Here is an 18,524-nt window from a genome sequence, read left to right on the forward strand (position 1 = left end):
TTTGGGCGGCTAGAGCAAGAAGACCAGAGGTTGAAGAAGCACTACGGCTATTGGATGGACATCGTACGGTCACTGGAGCTAGAATCGTTTATATTGACTAACTTGACAAAGCCCTCCGTCCCCGTCAACATAGTAGGCCCACAAGTCATCCTCCCATCAAGGTGGGTCCCAGCTAGCAGGGGGTATTCATTTTTTGTGCGTAATAAGGAGGCACTTCCGGTGGGTCCGAGCTGACAGCAGGGGGAACATTTTTTTCGCAAAATACGGTGGCCCTCGGGTGGGTCCCAGCAGTCAGGGGCAAACGTTTTTTTGCGAGATACTGGTGGGCGTCCGGTGGGTCCCTGCTGTCAGGTGGAGGAATAATTATTTTCCGTGTAATAAGGAGGCACTTCCTTGCGGCTGCCATGGACCCAGTTGTCAGCCTCTCCACGTACAGTATTATTCTGATGGAATTCCGTGTTGACCACATTGACCACGCCGTGCCGAGAGCACCACGGAGGTGGATGACGACGAGGCCTAGGAAGGGGATGACGCAGAGCCGGGGAAGACACGGCAGTGGATGCCCACGCGGAGAGGAGTACAGGGATTCACTGGTTCGGCTACGCTGCCGTCGCCGCAGAATAACAGGGGGTGTGGGTGAGTGGAGTGGAGGGATGGCCTAGCCAACGGTGGGAGTAGTATGGGGGCGGTGAGGCCTCCACGGCAGCACAGCCGGCCACGGGAGGCAGGAGCAGGCGGCATGACCGGCGCTGCTTTGGGCTGCTGGAGCAAGAAGACCAGAGGTTGAAGAAGCACTACGGTCGTTGGATGGACATCGTACGGTCAGTCGATCTAGAATCGTGCATATTTACTAAGTTGACAAAGCCCTTCGTCCCCTTCAACTTAGTAGACCCACTATACTGGGTCCCAGCTAGCATGGGGAGTATTCATTTTTTTGTGCGTAATAAGGAGGCACTTCCTTGCATGCGAAGATATAGCTGGTGGGTCCAAGCTGTCAGCAGCGGTAACATTTTTTTCGCGAAATACAGAGGCCCTTTCGGTGGGTCCCAGATGTCAGGTGGAGGAATCATTATTTTGCGCGTAATAAGGAGGCATTTCCTTGTGTGCGGCCGTAGACCCAGCTGTCAGCCTCTCCACGTACAGTCCACTTCAGATGCATGTCGGTCGTTGACCACGTTGACCACGCCACGCCGAGAGCACCAGGGCGGTGGATGACGGCGAGGCCTAGGAAGGGAACGACACGGAGGCAGGGAAGACTCGGCAATTGTTTTTGTTTCCCATGCGGAGGGGAGTACGACTATACGAGGGTTTACTGGTTCGTCTGCCGTCGCCGGAGAATAACAACAGGTGTGGGTGAGTAGAGGGATGGTAGGCCAGCGATGGGAGTACGGTGGGGCGATGAGGCCTGCGCGGCAGCACAGCCGGCCGCGGGGAGGAGGGAGCAGGCAGTCCCGACGGCGCTTGTTTGAGCGGCTGGAGCAGGAAGAGCAGAGATTGAAGAAGCACGACGGCCGTTGGATGGACATCCAACAGTATCCAGGTCATCTGTGGAAAGCCTCAAATCTGTGGAAAACAGCATACAGCCCATCTGCCGTTATTTCAAATAATTTACATCCCATTTGCTAATTCTTACGGGTTTTTTGGAGCCCATATTCTTTTTATTAGCATTACAGCCCATATTGTGGCCACGGTTAAAAAATTATATGAAATTTTGCATATGTCGGTGCGGTCTGAACTGTTTTTAATCCCGAAATTTTGAGTCACATTCAGACTGATTTTAAAAATAAATGTATATCAATATAAAATCCAATAAATTGTCCACGCATAAAAATCAATGCAGTTTAAAATTTCAAAATGAAAAAAAGATATTTGAAACTAATTGCCGGTTTGATGTGTTCTAAAAATGTACAACCCATTTCTCATTACTGATAGGCCATTTTCTCGGCCACCGAATGAAGCTCTCCTTGTCTTGAAAGATTTGCATCCCAACAGGCCTGATAAAGCGACTTACTTGACAAATCACAAAAAAACTGGGCTAGCCATTTTCAGAAAGAAAAAAAACTACTGGGCTGGTCTGTGGTAAACATAAAAGAAAAGGCTGTCTAGACAGGCCAGAGTGTCCCGCACAGCCCAGTTGACACCCTGCTTCCATCTCAAAAAAATTAGATAAATGCCACTCCAATTATGGCGATTCATAAAAATGCCACTACAATTTCCAAACTTTGAAAAATCCCACTGTAATTTTTTGCAAACTTTGAAAAACGCCACTGCATTTTGCAAACTTTGGAAAACGCCACTCCAGACTTCGAAAAATGCCACTAGAAATGGCATGAAATGGCATTTTTCAAAGTTTGGAAATTGCAGTGGCATTTCTCGGATACACCAGATTTGGAGTGGCATTTATCAAATTAACCCAAAACAAAAATAACTAGGCGAGCTGCTGGGTCCCTGGTGTTAGCCGCTCGTTGTGCAATTCTCTCGTTTATTGACTACATTGACAATGGCATGGGACCGGATGTCAGAAATCCACTAGGAGGACCCATTTTTTATTGGCTTGAAATAAGGAGGCACTTGCTTGCGTACTTCCATGACCTTGGCGGGTCCCTGCTGTCATCCTCTCCACGTACAATCATCTCCTGATTATGTATGCGTCAACTTGCTAGGCCCACAAGTCAGCCTCTAAACCCGTGGAGGACAAATACAACCCATTTAAAAAAAATAACAGCCCATTCCATATGTTCAAATGGAAAGTTCAACATTCAGAGCAAAGTAACAGGTCTGATCCACATATAGAGTACTGAACTTCCACATTGACAACCATCATAGCCAAGTTAACTATCTACTCCCACTAATACTCTAGTAGCGTACAAGTACTAACTTACTCTTAGCTAACTAGACGATGTTGGCCGCCATCTGTGGTACACGCTAAACACCGGCACCGGCGTCGTGCGCCTCGTCTCGGACTTGCAAGAGGTGCGATAGGGCGCATTGCTCGCGCGCGTTGGCCCTTTCCATGCCGGCGTGGTCCACCAAAGCTTCGGCTTCCAAGCGGGAAACCCACTTGACCAGCTGGTAGTAAAAATCGGCGCCGCGAACGTGTGCGTGCCCGTTAGCCTCCAGTGCTATTTGCCGGGCGCCGGCCTCCACGTAGTCGGCCCAGTTGCGGGCGCTCTGCTCGCGACTCAGAGCGTCGGTGCGCTGTTGCTCCATGTCCCGCTGGCGGTGCAAATCGGCGATACACTGCTCCTCCGCTAGGCGGTCGCGCTCCAACAACTCCTGCTCCTCCGCCATGCGGTCGCGCTCCAACAACTCCTCGATCTCTACATTGCCATCTAAAGACAGATAGAATGCCTCCTCCCTCCGTCTGCCTTCCGGTGAAAACCCGAACACTAGTTCCGGTGGTTACTGCCTCCGACATCGCCTACCGCAGACGAGCGGGGGCATGGCGGACGTGGCGAGCGACGTCGGGCCGGTGGGGGCTTATGAGGATATGGCGAGTTGGGTCACGGTGGCACCAGAGAAGGCCGGGAAGCAGTACTTATAGGTGGAAGGTAGCGCGACGGTCATCGGAATTCAATGCATAATGGCTTAGCACGCCAGCTTGCCGTGGAAAACTAGAGAAACTGAAATTATGACTGTGTCGTCCCGTCCCGTCTGGGTCGCACGCCGGCATGGCGGTCAAACGAGTGCAGTCGAATCATCTCCCTCCTTGTCAATAATGATTCCACGGATTTAAAAAGCCTACAACAATTAAAGCGTATCTCTTTTCGCATCAGTTAGCTTCCTTAATTACGACCGGCTACATGGAGGCACTCAGAATCACTCGCAGGCAGTACGTGAAGCAGCATGCAACGAGTCGCAGCCGAGGGCACGCATGCAGCCACTTAAATCGCTGGAATTAATTAGGCTTAAACTTCTGCATGCCATTAATTATTGCCATGCCTTGGTCTTGATGCTTTGCTCACGGAATTAATTAGGCTTAAACTTCTTCAGAGGTAGGCATTTTTATCCATGTAGGATCGATAGTGTAGCTTGTCAGTTTCTTCATAGGTAGGCATTTTTATTCAAAAAAACTGTCACTTCGCATCTTGTGTCGCAAATAAAACTGCCAGGAGCGCATTTGTAGGCTAGCTAGTGATCGATCAGTAACTTGTAAACACTGAGTGAACAGAAATAAGTAATTGTTAATGCATTTCAATGATTCACAGATCATATACAAATATGTAGCTCCAAAAGCAAAGATCATCCACTTCGGATCTTGCGTCACAACTAAAACTAACTAGTATGATTCCCATACATAAGATCAACATGTTAATGCATCTCAATGATTCACAGATCATATACAAATATGTAGCTCCAAAAGCAAAGATCTAGAAAAAACATATGTTCTTCCTACTATCATCGATGCTTCTCCTGGCCAACATTCAGTACAGACTGAAAGACAAATTTGTTTGTGAAGTCTACAATTCCTCTTGCAAACGTAAGTGGTTTCACCAACAGCTGGAACCATGAGAATGAACCACACATGATGGAGGAACATCCACTGTAATATGATTTGGTCTTCTCTCGATCACACTGCGAGACTATTTTCGGAATACAAACTTTAACTTAGGCAAAATGATGCCCATTGTATAATCAGACCAAAGCAATGAAGCACCTAGTGTTTTCCAATAAATAGTACAGTACTACTTTTCTGCAGTCCATGAAGTGACTATCCAATCTTTCTGTGTCTATTTTCAAATGGCACTGCATGCAGTGACTATACTATTCTCTTGTGCAGTTCAACAAAAATTGCGGACACTTTGTTTGTTTGCCAAATAGCAACGGGCAGACATCTCTGTCTGCACAAATATCAAGCAGCTAGTAAACATATACCACACCTTGTATTTTCGGTTTAAACATGTCTCTTCCGCTTAGCATCTGTCATGTTCTGCACTAGACAATCTGATACAGTTATGTTTTGCCCTGGACAATTTCATACTGAATTGATTTGCTGGTTCAGAGCAGAAATATAGCGCCTATTCTTCATCAGACTAAGGATATCCATGTTCGCAGTGATGGAAGAGGTGAAATCGATACAACTAAAATTGAGCATCCAATCATTGAATCCTGTCCTGCACCTCCAATGTAGGTCCACCCTGCCAATAAATTCACATGCAAACCACTAGTATTACTATCTAATGACAATACAAAAAGAGTAGCAAGATAGTAGCATACCATGTACCTTCGTAATGAACAACTCATAGTGCCACCAATTGGATATAAAGGTTTGGAAAAAAACATGCTCCTAATGTTGAACCAGTTGGACTTTTTGTGCAGTTCCACTAAAATCGAGCATCCCTGTTCGCATAGATATTGAAAGTGTGATTACTCTAAAAGTGGCACTAGTTGAAGCATAGACTCACAAATATAAGCATTCCAATTTCTTAATGGGAAAAGGTAGCAAGACTGTTTCTAACCACCTGTTTGAAGGAATAAATAAAGCAACAACGGCTGATGTCAGGAAGGCATACATAGTTTTTTCTGAAAAACTAAGCCATTCCTGACCTTTCCTCTTCTTTTAAGCAAATTTTGTGTAGTTCTACTAAAATAGAATGCCATCACCACCTTGACAGTTCAGTGACACTTTACAATAGGAAATGACTTAACATTACATCATGATGTCAGGTATGTAGTCGACAGGCATTAGAGCAAACATACAGACCTCCTCTGATAACATAATGAACAATAATTTTAACAAAGGTGTGACTAGCTTTACCGGGATAATTTGAGTGAACTCTACTCCCTTTGTTCCTTAATATAAGACATTTTCGCGATTCAATTTAAAGTACCCAAACGTCTAGTATTTAGAAAAACAGGTAGTAGTTTTCTTGAGCACATATCTAGGAAAGCTTGCCACACTTTATTTATGTCCATACGCTAATGCAACACCATTCAAATACTACAAATATACACTAATCCAGTGGCTAGTGCAACAGTAGAGTAGTTAGTTTATTACAGGGTACAGTACAATGGTTTTATTGAACAGATTTCAATAAACTCTAGAACTGGAAGGTTTCTATAAGAATTAACAATACAAAATGTAAAGGTAACAAGTTTCAGCATTGGTATACTAGCTGTGCATGAGCATTAAACCAAATACAAAAGTCTGAAGGTAACTAGCATTATTAACTAATGACAGTATAAAAAAATTGCAAACCATGTACCTCCAAGGTAAATATCATTTCGAACTTGGGGGGACCTTAAAAATTGCTATCCCAATCTTGATAATCGATCAAACACAAAAACTTGATCGAATGAATCAAGAGAACAGCCGGAGGAGGAGGAGGTGCCCACTCTTGACCTTTCCTCTTGTCTTCATAATTGTCTGTGCAGTTTAACCAAAATAAAATGACATCAACGCCTTGGCATTTTCGTGACACTGTACAAAAACATTAACTTATCTCATGAAAGTGAGGTATGTAATCTATAAGCATTAATAGTGCAAAAATCTGAAGGTAGTAACAAGTTTCATTGTTGGTATACTGGCTGTGCAACAGCATTAGAATGCCTTAGCTGAAAAATCTTTAATACATCCACAATCAACAGCTAACCCTAAAATAATACAGCGACATTAAATGGCATTGCTTAAATTTATCAGTGGCATTAGACTGAGAGCAGCATTAGTTAAATGTGGCATCACTTTAGCAGTAGCATTGCTTGACTTGACTGATGGCGTTATACTAACAGCAAAGAAAGTGGCAATAAGAGCATGGGAGGCCCATTCGGACAGTGGGCGCACCAGTACGATGTACCTCCACGGACGCAGAGTGGTGAGGGAGGTATGGTTGCCCAGAGCAACAAATATCCAGGCAGCATATGTGGACTACGTCCCATTTTTGCTCTCTTTAGACACCTTTTTCCTATGCGAGGACAACAAACCGATCGACCTGGTCATTCTCTATTGTGTTGTCTTGCCTTTCTACCCTTCTTCAACCAAGAGACACGAGACTCATTCCTTAGCTACTGATTTTCCCCTTTTCAACCTAGATGCGGGTTCAATGCCTACTCTCTTGGATAGTACAGTCTCCCTTCCTTTCCTTATTCAACCCAGACATGGATTAGTCTGCATGAAGTAGGGTTTCCTTTAATAGTGCAAATTATGGTTTTCGTCTGCGTGGCCAGCAAAGCAGAGGATAGGAAATTGGGAAGATGGTGGAGTGGAAAAAGATCCACATGCAACGACGTGGCAGATGGGGCAATAGAACAAGGTTATGGTTTGAAAAGAGGTAGCATACCCGAGGGTCGGCGGGAAGTGGCTTCGCTCATGGTCGTCGTCATCCGCACACACTACGGCAGCGAGCTTGGGGACGGAGGCCATCCCGCGCGCGCTAGGTCTGAAGGATGGCCTTGTCGTCAGTGCGTGACCTCGCTCGCCGACGACGAGTGCGTCAATGTTGCACGTCCTTTTCTTCCTCGACGGATCTGTGACCACCGGCAAGGAGGGAGAGAGGGGCCGTCTTTTCTAGATCTGGAGAGAGGGTGGTAGTGTGAGAAGCAAGTGGGCAGCCCTTAGCAAGAAAGCGCTCAAGCTCCAGCCTATATATCTTTTTTATACTACTAGTACTGGAGGTGGAGTAGTGGTAGAGTAGTTTATATTTTCTCTGCGTACAGTACCCGTTAGTCGTGCTTCAAAACTGATCGGCACACCATTAAAAAAATAAAGGTCGATAACTAATGCGGCACCTTGGGCCAACGCGGCCAGATCACATTTTGCACGAGAAATTACACACCATGTTTCGTTGACATGTGGTCCCGTTCCAACATATCAGTGAGACGACGGTGAGTAGGAGTATTTCCGAACGGACGTGTAGGCCGGGGCGCCTCTTCGTGAACTGTGGCAAACTCGCAACCGCCCACCGACTCTTCGCCTTTCCCTCTTGATTTGTGTCGGGACCCCGATTCTAAGTCACACCGATCTAGCATGTAACACCTCATATCACTTTGCGGCCTCACGCACGGTATTCCCACGGGTGTCGCCTTACCATGGCCCGGGACCGTTTGCGCCTTTTGGCTCATGTATATGATAGTGTCGCTAGCATCCATATGACAAAGAACCCGAGCCGACATGACTAGTCGTGAACCCAAAGTGGCACTAACTTACAGGGACAGGCATACATGAAACAACATCGAGCATGTCGGTCATCAGCGTGTGAATTCTGGGCTGTAGCAACTGGGCTAACAGGACTCCGGGAATCCGGGCTGTAGCAGGCTAGTAGGACTACGGAAGTCAACGCATGACATTTCCCCAAAGGGACAGACACAGGAACAAAGTGAATCACATGCCGGCCAGTCTAAGTGTTCCGGAGCAGTAGTGCTGGCCTAGCAGGACTTCGGTAAACCGGGCTGTAGCGGACTACCATGGCTCAGTGGAAGCACTAGACTACATTTCCCCATAAGAGAGGCTACCAAGGATAAACAACTAGGTTGTCGGATCCCACACATAGCAATACACGTCACACGTACGCATAACATGCAAGTATGTGTTGTATAACATGGCATCACAACATAACTCAAACTCATATAGATAAAGGCCCAGAAGAGCCACATAGCATTAATACAAACAAAGGTCTCATGACCCATCATTCAGAGCATACAAGCAACGGAAGCATTACATGTCTGAGTACAGACAACTACAAAAGAAAAGGCTGAGAACCCTAACTATCTACAAGTCCCTCCCAAGGGTACAAGATCGTAGTTGAGGTAACAAGCTACTCGTCGTAGTCCAAGCGGTACTACTAGTGAGACAGATGTCTCACCTGCAAAACATAAATAAAGCAAACAAAGGTACTTAGCAAGACTTACATCAGATCCTATCATACATGCATTTGTATCAAGAAGGTAATGTGGGGTTTAGTTACAGCAAGCCAGCTTTGACTCAGTGGCTATCCTGTTCTACGACTATGAGAAACTTCTTGAGGTGAGATGGTGCACACGAGTCCACTAATCACCACACAATACACCACTATGGATTCATCCTCGTCTCCCTACAAGAAGGCCATCCATAGCACTCACACTTGTCTTGATCATTTTAGAGTATCCACTTTAAGTTGTCTATGTACCACGTAAGCATCCAAGAAGTCCATAACCCAAGACACGGCTATTCAAATAGATCATGATTACCCTGCAGGGGTGTACTTCTTGCGTGGGATCCCTAACCCAAGAAAGGGCTTGTTTGACAGGTTTGAATCCTTTTAGGATATTTAAGCTATGTTCGGCCAGCTTGCGTGGGATCCCTGGCATGTCTGAAGGGTGCCAGGCGAAAATGTCCCAGTTCTCTCGTAGGAACTCTCGCAGTACGGCGCCTACGTCAGGGCTCAGTCGTGCCCCGATGGAAGCTGTTTTATTGGGGTCCGTTGGATGGACCTGGAATTTGACTATTTCGTCAGCTAGCTTGAGGGATGACTTCTTTGGACCTGTAATTATCCGGCGTGCCGAACACCACATCTAGTGTGATTTTTCCTGTGCAGCGCGCTTCCCGACTGGGGATTATTCCTCTAAAGGTTGTGCTGCTTCGCTTGACGCGGCTCCAGTCTATTTCCATTTTTTGAAGGGTTTCATCATAAATGAGGTTCAGTCCGCTGCCTCCATCCATGAGCACCTTGGTGAGGCGAAAGCCGTCCACTATGGGACTCAGGACCAATGTGGCTGGTGCTCGGGCTGTTCGGAATTTAGGTTCATCACTTGCGTTGAAGGTAATAGCAGTGTCGCTCCATGGATTTATTGTTGCAACTTGATAGACTTCGGCGGGGCTGCGGAGTGTTCTTTTTCGCACATTGTTTGATGAGAAAGTCTTGAAGACTGTGAGAACGGTACTGGTGTCCTCGGGCTGGCTTTCTGCGGCCTCCAGGATTAAGAGGTCCTCGCCGATTTTGGCCACCTGCCGGAGTATCCAACATGCTCTGAGGCTGTGAGTTGGTGTGGCGTCCTCTGTACTGTGAATTCTACAGGGTCCATCAAGCCACCTTTCCAGTACGGTTCCATGCCCTGTAGAGGGTTTTGGCTTTTTGGTGTTTATCCCGGGTGTCCTATGATGATGCACCCTCTTAGTTCGGACGGGATTACTATTCAAGGCCGGAATATCCCAAAATTTTATTTCGGTTTTCCAGGCGCTTTCCATTGCACAATATTTTTGTACTATGGACACCAAGTCAGCGAAGCGTGTAATATCACGGCGACTTACGGCGTTAAGGATTCCCTCGTCCGTGCAATTACTGCAGAAAATTGAGATTGCGTCTTCCTCGCGGCAATCCTTTATCCTGTTCATAACCAAGAGGAATCTGGCCCAGTAATGATGTACTGTTTCCTCGGGCCTCTGCCTGATTTGGGAGAGATCGCTTATGTTCGAGTGGGCGGGTGTCATTGAATCTGAAACCTCACCCAATCCAAGATTCGGAGGCCGAAGAGTTTTCGAACTCTGAAGTTCGGATTCTTGGATGTTGTCCAACGAATCTAGCCCGTTGCCTGATCCTAAGCTCAGGTCTTGAGTTACATCCTCCCCTCTGCGGGTATCCGGCTTGGAGGAGTCGGGAATTCGGACGTAGCTAGTCCTTAAAATAGATGAAGGGTCGCCGCACTGCGCCTCTACCATGGCAACGTGGTGGGTGACTTGGGGAGAGTTAATTTCTCTTAGATCAGGTTTAAGCCCAACCTGGTCGTAATCCGTAGCGACCCCCAGGGCGGCGATGCGATCCAAGAGCTCGTTTGCGGAGGAGAGCTCCATTGGATCTAGCTGCTCGACGAGCTCCGAGCTGACGTGTAGGTTGCTTTTGATGACCCGAGAGGTCACCGTCGGTGCAACAGCCGAACAGGTGGTCATGAGGAAACCACCTAGCCGGAGGGTCTGGCCAACAGCCAAGGCTCCCTTAGCAATGGAAAGACGGGAAGAGGCATCCTTCCTGATTGTGACGGCACAGAGGAACTCTCAATGAAAGCACCAATGTCGGTGTCAAAACCGGCGAATCTCGGGTAGGGGTCCCGAACTGTGCGTCTAGGCCGGATGGTAACAGGAGACAGGGGACACTTTGTTTTACCCAGGTTCGGGCCCTCTCGATGGAGGTAATACCCTACTGCTTGATTAATATTGATGATATGGGTAGTACAAGAGTAGATCTACCACGAGATCAAGGAGGCTAAACCCTAGAAGCTAGCCTATGGTATGATTGTTGTGTATGGAGTCAATTGCCTACGGACTACAACCCTCTGGTTTATATAGACACCGGATAGGGTTAGGGTTACACAGAGTCGGTTACAATGATAGGAGATCTTGAATATCCGCATCGCCAAGCTTGCCTTCCACGCCAAGGAAAGTCCCATCCGGACACGGACGAAGTCTTCAATCTTGTATCTTCATAGTCCAGGAGTCCGGCTGAAGGTAGTACGGCTACCCGCACCCCCTAATCCAGGACTCCCTCAGTCACTGTCTCCACCAGAGTAGCAAAGCGGCAACTCTATTCTCTTAATGCCAGCCATCTTCCAGACCTTGAGGATATCCCGGTAGTCCGTGACTTTCCGGATGTCTTTCCAGAGGAACTGGTAGGTATTCCACCTGACAAAGATGTAGAGTTTGTCATCGATCTTATCCCAGGAACTGCCCCAATCTCTAGGAGACCTTACAAGATCCCACCCTTAGAACTAGCTGAGCTTAAGAAACAACTCGATGAATCCTTGCAAAAGGGTTTCATCCATCCTAGTTCTTCTCCTTGGGCTTGCCCCGTCCTCTTCGTCAAGAAGAAGGATGGTACAGACCAGATGGTTGTAGATCATCCTCCGGTAATTTGGTCACGATAAAGAACAAGTATCCGCTCCCTAGGATCAACGATCTGTATGATCAGCTCGCTGGATCCTCAGTCTTTTACAAGATGGATTTGAGGTTAGGCTACCACCAAGTCAAGATCATAAATGGGGACATTCCTAAGACGGCTTTTGTCACTCGTTATGGCCAGTACGAGTACACCGTCGTGTCCTTTGGTCTAACAAATGCTCTAGCTACATTCTCTTGCTTGATGAAGTCGATCTTCATGGAGTACTTAGATAAGTTCGTCGTGGTTTACCTCGATGATATCCTTATTTACTCGAAGAACGAGGAAGAGCATGCCGAACATCTTAGACTTGTGTTAGAAAAACTCAAAGAGCACCGCCTTTATGCCAAGTTCTCCAAGTGCGAATTTTGGTTGCCAAAAGTGACCTACCTAGGCCACATGATCTCTGGAGGACAGGGGCACGCGCTCGCCGCCCGCGCGCATGGGCGCCACGCCACCAGCTTGCCTGCCTGCCTCCCCCGCCAGCGCGACGCCATGGTTGACCCTCCGGTACCGTCTGCATCGATCCCTCCCTCTAATTCCCTCTCTCTCCCTCTCCCTCGCTCTCTCCCGAAAACCGAACGTCATCGCCGCCGCCATTCACTGCCCACGTGCTCCCCGCCGTCCCCTCGACTGCTCGTCGTGCCCAGAAGCTCCGCCACGTTGCCAGCTATCTCTCCATCAAGACACGCATCTCGGGAGGCCCTAGAGCGCCTCGATCGACGTCGTCTTCATCCCCGGCCATCGGAGATCATCTTTGCTGCCCTGCCGTCTCTAGTGCGTCCCCGAGCTTGCCATCAAGCCCGTCGAGTCCGCAATGAGCTTCTCCTCCGTTTCCCTCTTCTCGTTCCTCCATTCTCGCGCCGTAGCTCCCTTTTCCCACCATGGCCGTAGCACCTCGCCGCCAGCCATGTTGCCACCGCAGCCACACCTACGGCCACCTGCAACCGAGCACACCATCGTGGTCAGAACGTCTCTAGGAGACGAACGCGACCAACCCCGGCCCCTGCCGTGCACCGTAGCCCCTTCTTCCCTCCCCGCCGAACTCCGGCCGCCGCCCAAGTGGTCGCTGCCGTCGATATAGGCCGTCTCCGATGAAACGAAGGGCACCCGTGGATGCGCACAAGCACCAGCTCCTCGGAGATGGTCTCCGCGGCCCATTTGGTCGTCGGAGACGCGATCCCGAGCCCCTCCACCGCGTTCGGCCTCGCCGGCGGCTAAACGCCGGCGGGTTGACTAGATTTGACCCCCCAGTTGATCAGATTTGACCCGTATGGGTCAATGACATGTGGGGCCGACCTGCCATGTGATTAGTTTAAGGCTAATCACCATTTTGCTAACCACCCCTGACAGTGACAGTGGGCCCGACGCCCACTAATCCTAATTAGACCAAATAAACCCCCCTGTTAACTAACTGAGTCACTGATGTCTGGACCCCACACGTCAGGTTTGACTTGGTCAGCGCCTTTGACCTGCTGACGTAAGCATGATTCTGTGCTAACGCAATATATCATTTTCTGGTTTAAAAATAAATCAAGAAATTCCATAAAATGATATAAACTTCAAAAATTCATAGAAATTCAACTGTAGCTCAGATTGAAATAATTTATATATGAAAAATTATCAGAAAAATGCAATCTATCCATATGTACCATTTTCGTGCATGATAAACCAACTTATACTTTCTGTATAGGTGAAAACATATTAATGGCATTCATAAAGACTTAACTTGGAGTTGCATTTGAATTCTTGGTTCAAATGGACTTCATCCAAATGAATGCTAGCTGCATTAGCTCAAACAACATCACATCTACATGCCATGTTCATGCATCATATTGTTGCATATGATTGTGTTTTGATTTGTTGACACCGTTCCTTCTCGATAGGTCCTGCTCCGGAGAGTGCTCTAGAGTACCTGTCTGAGGAGCAGTGCCCGCCTGTTGATCTACCAGGCAAGCAAACCCCGTTGTTCATTCCCATACAATCCTACCCTCTCACTCCCGCTCTCTTTTATCGCATTAGGAGAACAACGATTCAGCTGCTACTTTATGCTGCGGTAGTTGAACCCATTCCTCTACATGACCTGTTGTTGCCACAGTAAATAGTTGAAACCCACTAGCATGTGTAGGAGTTGAATGAGCCATGTTGTGTTCCTACCATGCCATGCTTGCTATTGCTTAGAGTTGTGTCAGGTCTGATTCATCGAGAATGAATTGGAGTGTTACGATATGTTCTGGTGCTGAGAGTTAAGCGTGTGAACACGATTTGGTAAAGGTAGCGGTGAGAGGCCATGTAGGAGTACATGGTGGGTTGTCTCATTGGGACCGTCCTTAAGAACTGAGTTCTGTGTAAGTTGTCCAATGACTAGTTACTACCACACATTGGGCTCCGGGCGCTCCAAGATCTCTCGACTTATTAGCCAACTTGATCTCTGTCCAGGAGTTGCAAATAGTTTCTGGTGTTTGTAGGTACTGTTAGTAGTCTACCAAGTGGCACCCGGCCAGGTGGGCTTGGGACAGCCTAGGCACAAGTGGCACGGTGTACCAAGCGTAGATCCATCTGGCGAGGTGGGCTTGGGAACCCTGCACACATCGTTTGGGGCCGTGAGTGAAACCCCGGCCGGATCTCCTTGCGGATGGAACCCGAATAGGCGATAAACCTGGACTAGAGTCTTGTGTGGTTAGTTAGGTCGTGGCTGACTCCCTCACCAGGCTTCCGCTTGAAGGTTGCCGAGATACATGATGTGTACATGGCGATAAGTGGCGAGAGCGTGTGTGAAGAAGTACACCCCTGCAGGGTTATCATGATCTATTCAAATAGCCGCGTCCTCGGTTATGGACTTCTTGGATGCTTACATGGTACATAGACAACTTAAAGTGGATACTCTAAAATGCTCAAGACAAGTGTGAGTGCTATGGATGGCCTTCTTGTAGGGAGACGGGGATGAATCCATAGTGGTGTATTGTGTGGTGATTAGTGGACTCGTGTGCGCCATCTCACCTCAAGAAGTTTCTCGTAATCATAGAACAGGATAGCCACTGAGTCAAAGCTAGCTTGCTGCAACTAAACCCCACATTACCTTCTTGATACAAATGCATGTATGATAGGATCTGATGTAAGTCTTGCTAAGTACCTTTGTACTCACGTTTGCTTTATTTATGTTTTGCAGGTGAGACATCTGTCTCACTAGTAGTACCGCTTGGACTTCGACGAGTAGTTGTTACCTCAGCTACGATCTTGTACCCTTGGGAGGGACTTGTAGATAGTTAGGGTTCTCAGCCTTTTCTTTTGTAGTTGTCTGTACTCAGACATGTAATGCTTCTGTTGCTTGTATGCTCTGAATGATGGGTCATGAGACCTCTGTTTGTATTAATCCTATGTGGCTCTTCTGGGCCTTTATCTATATGAGTTTGAGTTATGTTGTGATGCCATGTTATACAACACATACTTGCATGTTATGCGTACGTGTGACGTGTATTGCTATGTGTGGGATCCGACAACCTAGTTGTTTATCCTTGGTAGCCTCTCTTATGGGGAAATGTAGTCTAGTGCTTCCACTGAGCCATGGTAGTCCGCTACAGCCCAGTTTACCGAAGTCCTGCTAGCCCAGCACTACTGCTCCGGAACACTTAGACTGGCCGGCATGTGATTCACTTCGTTCCTATGTCTGTCCCTTTGGGGAAATGTCATGCGATGACTTCCGTAGTCCTGCTAGCCTGCTACAGCCCGGATTCCCGAACTCCTGTTAGCCCAGTTGCTACAGCCTGGAATTCACACGCTGATGACCGACATGCTCGATGTTGTTTCATGTATGCCTGTCCCTGTAAGTTAGTGCCACTTTGGGTTCACGACTAGTCATGTCGGCCCGGGTTCTTTGTCATATGGATGCTAGCGACACTATCATATACGTGAGCCAAAAGGCGCAAACGGTCCCGGGCCATGGTAAGGCGACACCCGTGGGAATACCGTGCGTGAGGCCGCAAAGTGATATGAGGGGTTACATGCTAGATCGGTGTGACTTAGAATCGGGGTCTCGACAGCTTTGGTATCAGAGCTTGACTGCCTATAGGATTACCAAGCCAACCTGGTCGAAGTTGAGTCTAGAAATTCTTTAGTTATATAAGGGAATTGATTGTGGAAGGGAACGTAAGGCTCTTTTTACTCCTTATACCTTATGCCTTTTGATCTGAGTCATCCTATCTTTCCTACGGGGTTAAGGAACTAGGCTTTCTCTTCCATCTATCAGGTTCACGTGTTACTACTCTGTAGTCTCTTAGGATTGGTTGATCAGAGACATATTCCAGTTCAAGTACCTCCGGTGTAGCCTATTTAGTAATATCTCAGAACCTTGAGTGATGATGTTGAGTATGGTGCTATCCCGTCTATAGGATTACCAAGCCAACCTGGTCGAAGTTGAGTCTAGAAATTCTTTAGTTATATAAGGGAATTGATTGTGGAAGGGAACGTAAGGCTCTTTTTACTCCTTATACCTTATGCCTTTTGATCTGAGTCATCCTATCTTTCCTACGGGGTTAAAGAACTAGGCTTTCTCTTCCATCTATCAGGTTCACGTGTTACTACTCTGTAGTCTCTTAGGATTGGTTGATCAGAGACATATTCCAGTTCAAGTACCTCCGGTGTAGCCTATTTAGTAATATCTCAGAACCTTGAGTGATGATGTTGAGTATGGTGCTATCCCGTCTATTGCAGAATGTCTCATTTTGAGCATTTTACTTTCGTTATGCTGCCAGAATTGTCCTACGAGTTCGAGAGATACTAATTTCATGTGCTACATTCTGCATCCTATGGTTGATGTTGACTCCGTCCTTGGTTTCGTTTCTCAGGATGTCGTCAGCTAACCGAAGTTCTGTTGCTCGTAGTCGGAACCATGGAGATGGTAGGGATGAGGATCCTCCCGACCAGTCTTCGTTGGCAGAGTTCATGTTAGAGATGGAGAGGAACAAGCGTGAGTCTAACCGCTTGTTAGCACGTATCGAGAAGAACACCGCACCCCAGTGCAAAGAGTCAGCGACCATCTATGATTTCATTGGTTTGAAACCACCTACCTGCCATCATTCCATTGAACCACTCGATGTAGATGACTGGCTCCGTAGTATCACACACAAGCTGTGTTCCGCGAGTGTAGCTGAAAGTGACAAGGTCACCTACACTGCATATCACCTGGAAGGTCCTGCTAGTCTTTTGTGGCAGAACTATGAGGCTATGCTTCCAGCTGGCCAGATACCCACCTGGAGAGATTTCACTGAGGCTTTTCGTGAGCATCACATTCCTCAGGCTCTCATTGACCGCAAGAGAGAAGAGTTCTGTAGTTTCACCCAGGGTAAGATGGCTGTTGATGCTTACAGTAGAGAGTTTGAGAACCTCGCCCGCTATGCTGCAGAAGAAGTGTCCACAGACGCCAAGAAGCAGGCTAGGTTCCGGAAGGGTCTCAACCCCAAGTTGTGTCATTTTCTCCACTTGCATCATTGCAATACATTACATGCTCTTGTGAACAAGGCCATTAACGCAGAGACAGCTCAGCTCACTTACGAGGAGTCTCGTAAGCACACCCGTGATTTGGGTTCTCCCTCCGGTTCTAGTTCTCAGAAGCGCCGGATTTGGGTTCCGAACTCTGCTCTTCCACCCGGCAACACACCGACGCCATCTTATGTGGTGCATCACCCAGTTCAGCCATATGCTCCACCCAGGCCTATAGGTGGACCACCTGCAAATGAGGGTCCACGTCCTACCTCCATGATTTGTTACAAGTGTGGAGAGCCAGGCCACATTGCCCGTGTTTGCACTCAGACCAGTGTTGCTCCATCCCAGCCCAAGAAGTCTGTTGGCCGTGGTAGTAAGCCATCACGCAAGACGATCAGTGCTAAGTTAGCTCCCACTGAACATGGACGTGTGCATCACGTTTCAGCTAAAGACGCTCATGATGATCCCGATGTCGTTCTTGGTACACTCCTTGTAAACTGTCATCCAGCATCGGTTTTGTTCGATACTGGGGCGTCTCATTCCTTCATTTCTGAAAGTTACGCCCGTTTGCACTTCATGTCATTTTGTGATATGCCCTCCCCACTACTTATTCAAACTCCTGGATCCAAATGGCAAACTTCTAGGATAAGTTATGGCAATGAAATACATGTTGACAGACTTGTATTCCTAGCTTCCTTGATATCTCTTAAGTCTTCAGATATTAACATCATCTTGGGTATGGACTGGATGAAAGCTAATAATGCCAGGATTGATTATTACACTAGGTCTGTTCAGCTCACACACCCATCTGGCAAGATAGTCACTGTCTCCACCAGAGTTGCAAAGCGTCAACTCTATTCTCTTAATGCCAGCCATCTTCCAGACCTTGAGGATATCCCGGTAGTCCGTGACTTTCCGGATGTCTTTCCAGAGGAACTGCCAGGTATTCCACCTGATAGAGATGTAGAGTTTGTCATAGATCTTATCCCAGGAACTGCCCCAATCTCTAGGAGACCTTACAAGATGGCACCCTTAGAACTGGCTGAGCTTAAGAAACAACTCGATGAATCCTTGCAAAAGGGTTTCATCCATCCTAGTTCTTCTCCTTGGGCTTGCCCCGTCCTCTTCGTCAAGAAGAAGGATGGTACAGACCAGATGGTTGTAGATCATCATCCGGTAATTTGGTCACGATAAAGAACAAGT

This window comes from Triticum urartu, chromosome 7A (genome assembly GCF_056163025.1).
Source record: "Triticum urartu cultivar PI428250 chromosome 7A, HENAU_Tu73, whole genome shotgun sequence".
Classification (NCBI taxonomy): domain Eukaryota; kingdom Viridiplantae; phylum Streptophyta; class Magnoliopsida; order Poales; family Poaceae; genus Triticum; species Triticum urartu.